Source organism: Salvelinus sp. IW2-2015, linkage group LG23 (assembly GCF_002910315.2).
Source record: "Salvelinus sp. IW2-2015 linkage group LG23, ASM291031v2, whole genome shotgun sequence".
Classification (NCBI taxonomy): Eukaryota; Metazoa; Chordata; class Actinopteri; order Salmoniformes; family Salmonidae; genus Salvelinus; species Salvelinus sp. IW2-2015.
This window is the reverse complement of record NC_036863.1, coordinates 24,595,608-24,607,583: the sequence shown is the minus strand read 5'-3', so window position 1 is coordinate 24,607,583 and position 11,976 is coordinate 24,595,608. Positions and strand designations below refer to the sequence as shown.

Sequence of the window (11,976 nt, the reverse complement as noted above, 5' to 3'; positions counted from 1 at the left end):
TTCAGGAGGGAGGAGAAGGTGGCAAAGAGCTTCCTAGGGTTAGAGGCAGATGCTTGGAATTTAGAGTGGTAGAAAGTGGCTTTAGCAGCAGAGACAGAAGAGGAGAATGTAGAGAGGAGGGAGTGAAAGGATGCCAGGTCCGCAGGGAGGCGAGTTTTCCTCCATTTCCGCTCGGCTGCCCGGAGCCCTGTTCTGTGAGCTCTAGAGTTCACTTCTAGAGATGCCACAAATACTTTGCGGACATAAAGTACCTGTCAAAAGTTTGGACACACCTACTCATTCAAGGGTTTTTCTTTCTTTTTTACAATTGTCTACATTGCAGAATAATAGTGAAGACATCAAAACTATGAAATAACACATATGGAATCATGTAGTAACCAAAAAGGTGTTCAACAAATCAAAATATATTTTAGATTCTTCAAAGTAGCTACTCTTTACCTTGATGACAGCTTTGCACACTCTTGGCATTTCCTCAACCAGCTTCACCTGGAACGCTTTTCCAACAGTCTTGAAGGAGTTCCCACACACTGAGCACTTGTTGGCTGCTTTTCCTTCACTCTGCTGTCCAACTCATGTCAATTGGGTTGAGGTCGGGTGATTGTGGAGGGCAGGTCATCTGATGCAGCAGTCCATCACTCTCCTTCTTGGTCAAAGAGCCCTTACACTGCCTGGATGCGTGTTGGGTCATTGTCCTGTTGAAAAACAAATGATAGTGGGACTAAGTGCAAACCAGATGGGATGGTGTATCGCCGCAGATTTCTGAGGTAGCCATGCTGGTTAAGTGTGCCTTGAATTCTAAATAAATCACTGACAGTGTCACCAGCAAAGCACCATCACACCTCCTCCTCCATGCTTCACGGTGGGAACCATTCATGCGGAGATCATCTGTTCATTTACTCTGCGTCTCACAAAGACACGGCGGTTGTAACCAAAATCTCAAATTTGGACTCATCAGACCAAAGGACAGATTTCCACCGGTCTAATGTCGATTACTCGTGTTTCTTGGCCCAAGCATGTCTGTTCTTCTTTTTGGTGACCTTTAGTAGTGATTTCTTTGCAGCAATTCGACCATGAAGGCCTGATTCACTCAGTCTCCTCTGAACAGTTGATGTTGAGATGTGTCTGTTACTTGAACTCTGTGAAGCATTAACTCTGGGTCTTCCTATCCTGTGGCGGTCCTCATGAGAGCCAGTTTCGTCATAGCGCTTGACGGTTTTTGCGACTGCACTTGAAGAAACTTTCAAAGTTATTGAAATTTTCCGTATTTACTGACCTTCATGTCTTAAAGTAAGGATGGACTGTAGTTTCTCTTTGCTTATTTGAGCTGTTCTTGCCATATTATGGACTTGGTATTTTACCAAATAGGACTATCTTCTGTATACCACCCCTACCTTGTCACAACACAACTGATTAGCTGAAATACATTAAGAAGGAAAGAAATTCCACAAATTAATTAGGGCTGGGCCCCTGTTTTCTCAATTTCCACCAAAATGACCTGGCCAACGTAAACTGCATGTTGCTCAGGCCCTGAAGCCAGGATATGCATATAATTGGTGCCATTAGAAAGAAAACACTTTGAAGTTTGTAGAAATGTTAAAATAATGTAGGAGAATATAACACAATATATATGGTAGGAGAAAATCCAAAGAAAAACCAACCTGAATCTTTTTTGAGAGAGAGACCATCCTCTTTGAATAGCTCCCTGGATGCAATTCCTATGGCTTCCACAGGGTGTCAGCAGTCTATGTTCAACGTTTCAGGCTTGTAAATTAAAAAACGAGTAAGAAATATCAGCTTTAGTACAGGGACACAGTCTTGGAAATTTGTGTTTGCGCACGCCATGACGACAGGACACACCTGCTAAAATCAGTTTCCTATTGAACATAGTTCTTTCCGTAAGAAATATTATAGTTTGATTACATTTTAGGGTATCTGAGGAGTAAATTGAAATGTATTTTGACTTGTTGAAAAGTTTAGGGGTAGATTTGGATTACTCAAATCGAAGGCACCAACTAAACTGACTTTTTGGAATATAAAGAAGGATTTTATCTAACAAAAAGACACTACATGTTATAGCTGGGACCCTTTGTATGACAAATCAGAGGAAGATTTTCAAAAAGTGAATATTTAATCGTTATTTGTGAATGTATGAAACCTGAGCCGGTGGAAGAATATTTTGATGTGGGGCTCCACCCCTCAAACAATCGCATGGCATGTTTTCGCTGTAATAGCTACTGTAAATCGGACAGTGCAATTAGATTAACAAGAATTTAAGCTTTCAACCGATATAGCGGGACGCCTATCCCAAACTTAACAAGGCACACCTGTTAATTAAAATGCATTCCAGGTGACAACCTCATGAAACTGGTTGAGAGAATGCCAAGTGTGTGCAAAGCTGTCATCAAGGCAAAGGATGGCTACTTTGAAGAATTTCAAATCTAAAATATATATAACCTTTCCTTCCTTAATATACCAGCACATCCATTACATAGAAGGCTTCCATGATGGTTGAAGGCTTCAGAGTTGGGTTAAGACAGGTGGCTGAATGGCTCATATTAATCAGGATAATATTTAAGAGGAAGAGGTGCTCTTCTGTGTTTACATGAAAAACATCTTGCCAGATCACCTGCTAAGCCACCTCCAGGAACTGAAGGCTGTAGCCCTGCCCCCTGACAACCAGCCTCAGCAGCTGGAGGAAGCAGAACTAGTAACCCCTGACGACGGCCTCAGTGCTGAGCCCATCCCTGCTCCTCCCCCTCTGCCATCTCTTAAGAGAAGTACGGGGAAGAGGGCCAAAGGAGGACGGAAACCTAGTGCTGCAACTATAGCGGCACAGAAGAAAAGTGAGACCGGTTCCACCTCTTTTTCGTTGTTACATTATTGACTACCCCATCACATGCACTGTTCAATTTCCACCATATTCTCTCTTCAAAATGTGATTTTCATTCATACCTTCCTGCTTTTAGTTGCAGCGTCATTAGAGCCAGTAGAAAAAGCCCTCAACACGGTCCCTACAGACGGAGGAGAGGCCGTGCTGGATGACAATGACCTGGAGATTGGCCCTGACGAGGTGGCTGTCACCATTCCCAGGCTTACCCGCACCCTCCTCTCCGCTGGGAAGTAAGGATAAACACCGTTTCCACTATACTGTCATGACTTACATTGCCAAAGTAAATGTCTCTCAGTAGAGTCATAATTTTCCATCGCTATCCTTCAACTACAGTTAAACTTTCATCATATACTTATTTTACAGTACACATATGGACAATAAACATCATCAATCAGTTCTTCCATAGACTTTGGAAGATGCCAGGCATGCTTTCAATCACTCTCCTCTCTCCTCTCTCTCACTCTTTCCACTATCTTGCCCTTGTTTCTTCCCAGGCCTGGTTCGAGGAAGAGGTTCCTGAGGCAGGGAGGAGACCATAAGAGGGTTTACAAGTGCACCCTCTGCAATAAGGTCTTTCAGAGCAGCAGCAACCTCAACAGACACATCCACTCCCACGGTAATGCTCTCGCCTCTACTCCCTCCTTTTTTTGTCCCTGTATTTTTTGTGCCAGGACTTCTCTCTGAAGAGCAGCATACGTGGAGATCACTGTGATTACTAATCATCGATCTACACACAATAGCCCATAATGACAAAGATTTAAAAATATATATTTTTAATTTGTGCAAATTTATAAAAAAAAAAACCAGAAATACCTTATTTACACAAGTATTCAGACCTTTTTCTATGAGACTCGAAATTGAGCTCAGGTGCATCCTGTTTCCATTGATCATCCTTGAGATGTTTCTGCAACTTGATTGGAGTCCACCTGTGGTAAATTCTATTGATTGCACATGATTTGGAAAGGCACACACCTGTCTATATAAGGTCCCACAGTTGACAGTGCATGTCAGAGCAAAACCCAAGCCATGAGTTTGAAGGAATTGTCCGTAGAGCTCCGAGACATGATTGTGTCGAGGAACAGATCTGGTGAAGGGTACCAAAAAAATGATGCAGCGAAGAAGCTCCCCAAGAACACAGTGGCCTCCATCATTCTTAAATGGAAGATGTTTGGAACCACCAAGACTCTTCCTAGAGCTGAGCAATCGGGGGAGAAGGGTCTTGGTCAGGGAGGTGACCAAGAACCCGATGGTCACTCTGACAGAGCTCAAGAGTTCCTCTGTGGAGATTGGAGAACCTTCCAGAAGGACAACCATGTCTGCAGCACTCCACCAATCAGGCCTTTATGGTATAGTTGCCAGATGGAAGCCACTCTTCAGTAAAAGGCACATGGCAGCCCGCTTGGAGTTTGCCAAAAGGCACCTAAAGACTCTCAGAACCATGAGAAACAAGATTCTCTTGTCTGATGAAACCAAGATTGAACTATTTGGCCTGAATGCCAAGCATCATGTCTGAAGGAAAACTGGCACATTCCCTACGGTAAAGCATGTTGGTGGCAGCAACTTGCTGTGGGGATGTTTTTCAGGGAGACTAGTCAGGATCGAGGGAAAGATGAACAGAGCAAAGTACAGAGAGATCCTTGAAGTAAACCTGCTCCAGAGAGCTCAGGACCTCAGGTTCACCTTCCAACAGGACAACAACCCTAAGCACACAGCCAAGACAACGCAGGAGTGGCTTCGGGACACCTCTCTGAATGTCCTTGAGTGGCCCAGCCAGAGCCTAGACTTGAACCCAATCGAACATCACTGGAGAGACCTGAAAATTGCGGTGCAGCTACGCTCCCCATCCAACCTGACAGAGCTTGAGAAGATCTGCAGAGAAGAATGAGAAAAACTCCCCAAATACAGGTGTGCCAAGCTTGTAGCGTCGTACCCAAGAACACTCAAGACATAAATGTATTGTATAACATGATGTTATAAGACTGTCATCTGATGAAGTTGTTCAAAGGTTAGTGATTATTTTTATCTCTTTGTGGGTTTTGTGAAAGCTATCTTTGCTGTGAAAAAATGGCTGTGTTTTTTTGGATATGGTGGTGAGCTAACATAAATATATGTTGTGTTTTCGCTGTAAAACGTTTTAAAAATCGGACATGTTGGCTGGATTCACAAGATGTTAATCTTTCATTTGCTGTATTGGACTTGTGATTTCATGAAATTATATTATATGATATTCCCTGTGGCGCTAGGCTAGGCTATGCTAGTCAGCGTTTCTGATGAGGAGGATCCCGGATCCGGGAGGGGGGGGTCGGTAGAGGTTTTAACGTAACAAAATGTGGAAAAATTCAAGGGGTCTGAATACTTTCCGAATGCTCTGTTTCATACAGACATACACAATAATACATGCGGTATGTTTTGTTTGTTTGCCTGTGCTCTCTTAGGTGATAAACTGTTTAAATGTGATGACTGTGACAAGATGTTCAGCCGCAAGGAGAGCTTGAAACAGCACATCTCATACAAGCACAGCAAAAACGAGGTAGGCGCACCTAGATCAATGCTTTTGGCCTTCACAGCTTTTTCCCAGGATAGTCACTTTTTCTGTTGCAGTGGGTAGCTCCTTGATTCACTGTACATTGTGTGTATCCCTCATGTATCACTTGTGTGTCTCCCCTTCCAGCTCGACGTAGAGTACAGGTACAAATGTAACACATGCGACAAAGCCTTCCGTGTGGAGAATGCATTAAAAGTTCCACAACTGTAGGACAGGTAAGTTCACCATGAATTGGAGAACATAATTTAGTTGCGGACCATTTGTTGGGGTGTCAGCAATCTTTTTCCACCTTTTGAAAGACTTCTGATGTTACTGCACAGTTGTGTCCCTTGTTGTACTGTACTGTTTCATTGTCCTCTCTGTAACGTCGTTCGCACAATATCCTATCCATCATTATTTAATTAATTTAATGACTAGTCTGATTGTTTGTTCTTGGTCCTGTGGTGGCAGATGACAAGACATTCCAGTGTGAGATCTGCTCGAGGTTCTTCTCCACCAACAGTAACCTCTCTAAGCACAAGAAGAAGCATAGAGAGAAGCTTTACACCTGTGAGATCTGCAGCAAGATGTTCTACCGCAAGGATGTTATGCAGGACCACCAGAGGAGACATACTGCGGGTCAGTACTGGCAGAGGGACCAGGAGGGCGTGATCTTTCTTTATTACTATTGTATTGATACTCTGGTGTTTATTATCCGTTTGAAGTATGTTCTAGTATATGATGTACTTGATTGTATACATCGACAGAGCAGAGCTTTTACAAGTGGCTGGATCATGATGTGTTATATCCCAAAGCATCAATCAACACTTCTCTCAGCACCTTAATGTTCAGCTGTACTGTTATTGTATGTCTCAGCAAACCCAAAAGACCTGAAGAGTGAGGAGCTGGAGACCAATGGGGAGGAAGGGAGCAAATACAGGAAGGAGCCTTCAGAATGTCCTATCTGTGGCAAGGTGAGATGAAACCGATACCTGAAAATATATAAAATAATATTTGAAAGAAGATATTTACCCTGACTGTGTGTATCCAGGTGTTTTCCTGCAGGAGCAACATGAACAAGCATCTGCTGACTCACGGGGATAAAAAGTACACCTGTGAGATCTGCGGACGCAAGTTCTTCAGAGTGTACGTACTGAGGGACCATATTCCCGTGCACTTTAAGGTGAGAGAGATTAGGTTGATTTTGCAATAAAACGTTTAGTTCATGGTTCTTTTGACCTCCGACTGTCGCGGTAGGGGAATTTTGAGTAGATCTTACCGGGTCCCCCGTCAAGAGTGACACAAGCCGTATCACTCGAGTTCTTATATCATCCGGCAAACAGATGATTCACAGGTCCGCCGGACTGACCTGCGTTGTTTATTCCTGCCCTTAATTTGGGGAATTGCCTTTTAGTGTTTATTGTTTCGGGATCTTAGATAATATTAATCAGACTTAGAGAACCTCCTTCATGTGGCACCTTTACCAGGCATCTTCGGTTCCCTAAGAGTAGACTCTTCAACTCTATAGGGTTTCTAAAGACTCTTGTATCTAGACATAAACCATGAAATCGGTTGTAAATCGATTTACGAATTAATGCCTATTTACCTTTTATAGAGTAGACTCTTCTCGCCATTGCTCTATAGGGTTCCCATTTTGTCCTTGTATCTAGACATACGATTTACGATTTAATGCCTATTTACCTTTTATAGAGTAGACTCTCCTCGCCGTTGCTCTATAGGGTTCCCAAATATTTTTGTATCTAGACAAACTATTTGCGATTTAATGCCTATACCCGTCGGTTAATATTGCTTGAATATTAATACAGAATAACTTTACCTTTTACAATATAAATGAGTTGGTTGTCCAATCCTTTAAATTGTCTTTTGTGTAGAAACTAGACTTGTTCCCCTAGATCTTGGAGTGTCAGAGATGTTTTCTCCTCTAGGGTTTTGGGTCTAATTTCTACTTTTTATTCAATGTTTGCAAAGCACACAGTTATACATGTCATTACAGTTTCTTTACGTCTTTCCAATAAAACATCAATAATCATCAAAAACACTTGAACTCTCAATGCCTTATCCTATGTATTACAACAAGCAGTTAATTACCTTAGCGTAGGTCGACCTGGTTGGGTCCCGGAGAGTATGTTCTTCAACTCACAATTGCTCTACCGGTTTAGCCAATCACGTCAGTATCTGTTCCTCCTGCTAGAAGTTGTACCATGACCTTTTTCTTTTTTTGTATATTTTTTCTGATTAGTAACGAGACTGCTATCGTAGTTCAAGACCCTGTGTGACACCCCTAAGAGTGTACGGTGTACTTGACTCAGTAGGTCTCGCCCAAAAACCAGCGGTCAAAAGGTATAATTGTTCTAGAGTATGAAATTCAGATATGTATCTGTTTCTCCTACTAGAAGTCGCACTATGATTTACTAATTAGTGAAGAGACGGTTCGAGAACAACACCCGTCATAGCACCAACTTCGCCCTTCATCCACTCCAATTTGGTGGATATATTCAGCGCCAGGGGTGTATGGGGTAGTTGACTCAATATGTCTCATTCATAAATCAGAAGTCAAGAGATACAATTGTTCTAGAGTATGAAAGCCAGATATTACCTTTTAGGTTGATGATAGTTTGAAGTATCACGAGTTCAGTGATTAGTCAAGTCGCACTACCACACCCTTTTTTTTGGACAGCATGCTTCTTATATACTCTGGGGGACCAAGTCAGCCTTAACGCTCAGTTTACATTTCTATTCTTGTCAGCGAATGCGGCAAGCTGTCTCTGTGAATATATTATCAGCGACTATGCCTATGCGTTCTTTAAGTTTAAACCTTCCATCAATTTAACCCAAACAACCTCTACTGTTGGTCTGACTTCCTGGTTGATTGATGGCCCGCCTTCTGCCTCTGCTGGGGGTGGTGATTGGATGCATGATATCCTATCCAACCAGTCGTTTGTCCCCCACCCAAGTGGCAGAACCAGTGATGAAGATGTGGGCGGATCCAGTAAGGGAGGTGTCATCAGAGCCTTTTTTTGTGTTTCCGCGTCGAGACATGACCAAATATTTGGCAAAATCTAAAAAATGACAGAGCAAGATAGAGATTGACACTAGGTCCATATTGGTGTTGTTGCTCAACTTCTTGTGGTTGTGTGTTCCGAAGGATATAGCCCTGATGGACAAGCAGGAGAGGGAGGAGTTCACCAGGAAGATTGGCATCTCAGTGGACAGCAGTGACAACACTGATGATGAGGATGAAGACGATGACCAAGAGACCCACAAGTACAGCTGCAAGAAGTGTCAGGTCAGTCACACACACAGACATACACTCCATATCTGTGGCCGATGTGAGTAAGACTTTTATGGACATACTCAACCACTCCCTGTCCCAGTCTATAATCTCCACATGCTTCAAGATGTCCACCACTGTTCCTGTACTCAAGCAAGCAAAGGTAACCTGACTATTGCTTTGAGCTCCACCTTACTTGACACTACAATTTGCATACCGCCCCAACAGATCCACGGATGACACAATCGCCATTGTACAGCACACTGCCCTATCCCATCTGGACAAGAGGAATACCTATGTGAGAATGCTGTTCACAGCTCAGCTTTCAACACCATAGTCTCCTCCAAGCACACCATTAAGCTCAGGGGGCCCCTCAGAGGTGTGTGCTCAGCCCCCTCCTGTACTACCTGTTCACCCACGACTTCAACCCCATCATTAAGTTTGCAGACAACAGGGCGGTGGTAGGCCTGATCACAGACACTGACAAGACTACATGGAGGAGGTTAGAGACCTGGCAGAGTGGTGCCAGGACAACAACCTCTCCCTCAATGTCAGTAAGACCAAGGAGCTGAACGTGGACTACAGGACGTGGACTACCGCCCTCAACCGCACGGCTCTACAGAGGGTGGTGCAGACAGACCAATACATACAGGTTAAGTCGGAAGTTTACAATCACCTTAGCCAAATACATTTAAACTGAGATTTTCACAATTCCTGACATTTAATCCTAGTAAAAATTCCCTGTCTTAGTTCAGTTAGGATCAAAACTTTATTTTAAGAATGTGAAATGTCAGAATAATAGGAGAGAATTATTTATTTCAGTTTTTTATTTATTTCATTACATTCCCAGTGGGTCAGAAGTTTACATACACTTAATTAGTATTTGGTAGCATTGCCTTTAAATTGTTTAACTTGGGTCAAACGTTTCGGGTGGCCTTCCACAAGCTTCCCACAATAAGTTGACAGAGCTGGTGTAACTGAGTCAGGTTTGTAGGCCTCCTTGCTTGCACACGCTTTTTCAGTTCTGTCCACATTTTCTATAGGATTGAGGTCAGAGCTTTGTGATGGCCACTCCAATACCTTGACTTTTTTGTCCTTAAGCCATTTTGCCACAACTTTGGAAGTATGCTTGGGGTCATTGTCAATTTGGAAGACCCATTTGTGACCAAGCTTTAACTTCCTGACAGATGTCTTGAGATGTTGCTTCAATTTATCCACATCATTGTCGTTCCTCGTGATGCCATCTATTTTGTGAAGTGCACCAGTCCCTCCTGCAGCAAAGCACCCCCACAACATGATGCTGTCACCCCTGTGCTTCATGGTTGGGATGGTGTTCTTCGGTTTGCAAGCCTCCCCCTTTTTCCTCCAAACATAACGATGGTCATTATGGCCAAAAAGTGCAATCTTTGTCCCCATGTACAGTTGCAAACCGTAATCTGGCTTTTTTATGGCGGTTTTGTAGCAGTGACTTCTTCCTTGCTGAGCGGCCTTTCAGGTTATGTCGATATAGGACTCGTTTTACTGTGGATATAGATATTTTGTACCTGTTTCCTCCAGCAAGGTCCTTTGCTGTTGTTCTGGGATTGAATAGCACTTTTCCCACCAAATTACGTTCATCTCTAGGAGACAGAACGCGTCTCCTTCCTGAGCGGTATGACTGCTGCGTGGTCCCATGGTATTTATACTTGCGTACTATTGTTTGTACAGATGAACGCGGTACCTTCAGGCGTTTGGAAATTGCTCCCAAGGATGAACCAGACTTGTGGAGGTCTACAATTTTTTTTCTGAGGTCTTGGCTGATTTCTTTWGATTTTCCCATGATGTCAAGCAAAGAGGCACTGAGTTTGAAGGTAGGCCTTGAAATACATCCACATGTACACCTCCAATTGACTCAAAGGATGTCAATTAGCCTATCAGAAGCTTCTAAAGCCATGACATCATTTTCTGGAATTTTCCAAGCTGTTTAAAGGCACAGTCAACTTAGTGTATGTAGACTTCTGACCCATTGGAATTATGATATAGTGAATTATATGTGAAGTAATCTGTCTGTAAACAATTGTTGGAAAAATTACTTGTTTCATTCACAAAGTAGATGTCCTAACTGACTAAGTGTGACTGTTAGGAATGCTCTGATTCACTCATTGGGGGTTAAAAGAAGAATATGAAATGATTTTGGCACATGACTTTGAATGCCTTGCACAACAGGTTTAAAGAAGACAATTAGATGATAGAGTCTAAGCGTTCTTTATGAGTAGATCATGAGTGTAGAGCAGCCAAGACACAGAGCATTTAACCAGTAGAGATGATCAGATGTTAAAAAAAAAGAAAAGTTTTATCTAAAAGCATTGAAGCATCAGATTGTTTTCGAGAAATTGTCAAAGAAATACTGGAAGCCTTTTTGATAACAGTTTTTCAATGAAATGTCTTAAAAAGGAAATATGTGTTTAGCTCATTTCTGTTTCTGTCTAAATATCAATGTTTAGATGGAGTATAAATGTGAAAATATAGTGCACTGCAAAAGTACTTGTTTTCTAGACTATTTCTAGCCTGGGTTCTGATTTACCCAACTGGCAAACTCGGCTGGCTGGCTGGTATCATTGTAATCAGATTGATGTGTTTGTCCGCTTACAGAATGGGGGTCATCTTCCCACAGCACTGCCCAAGGCTCCAATAACTCCCTTCATCTCAGATGTCTGTAATGTATAGTACCAGTAAAAGACTGACTGGTTCTTTTGATATACATACAGTTCCAGTCAAAAGTTTGGACAAACCAACTCATTCAAGTGTTTTTCTTAATTTTTTACTATTTTCTACATTGTAGAATAATAGTGAAGACATCAAAACAATGAAATAACACATACGGAATCATGTGGTAACCAAAAAAGTGTTAAACAAATTAAAATATATTTTAGATTCTTCAAAGTAGCCACCCTTTGCCTTGATGACAGCTTTGCACACTCTTGGAATTCTCTCAACTATCTTCACCTGAAATGCTTTTCCAACAGTCTTGAAGTAGTTCCCACATATGCTGAGCAATTGTTGGCTGATTGTCCTTCAATCTGCGGTCCAACTCATCCCAAACCATCTCAATTGGGTTGAGGTCAGGTGATTGTGGACGCCAGGTCCTCTGATGCAGCACTCCATTACTCTCCTTCTTGGTCAAATAGCCCTTACACACCCTGGAGGTGTGTTGGGTCATTGTCCTGTTGAAAAACAAATGATAGTCCCACTAAGCCCAAACCAGATGGGATGGCATATCACAGCAGAATG

General features: G+C 42.4%; 1 pseudogene; it reads left to right on the top strand.

Annotated features, from left to right (window-relative positions):
- Positions 1-11,298, top strand: part of LOC111950668 (PR domain zinc finger protein 15-like) — an 11,403-nt pseudogene extending 105 nt beyond the window's left edge.
- The last annotated feature ends 678 nt before the right edge of the window (positions 11,299-11,976 follow it).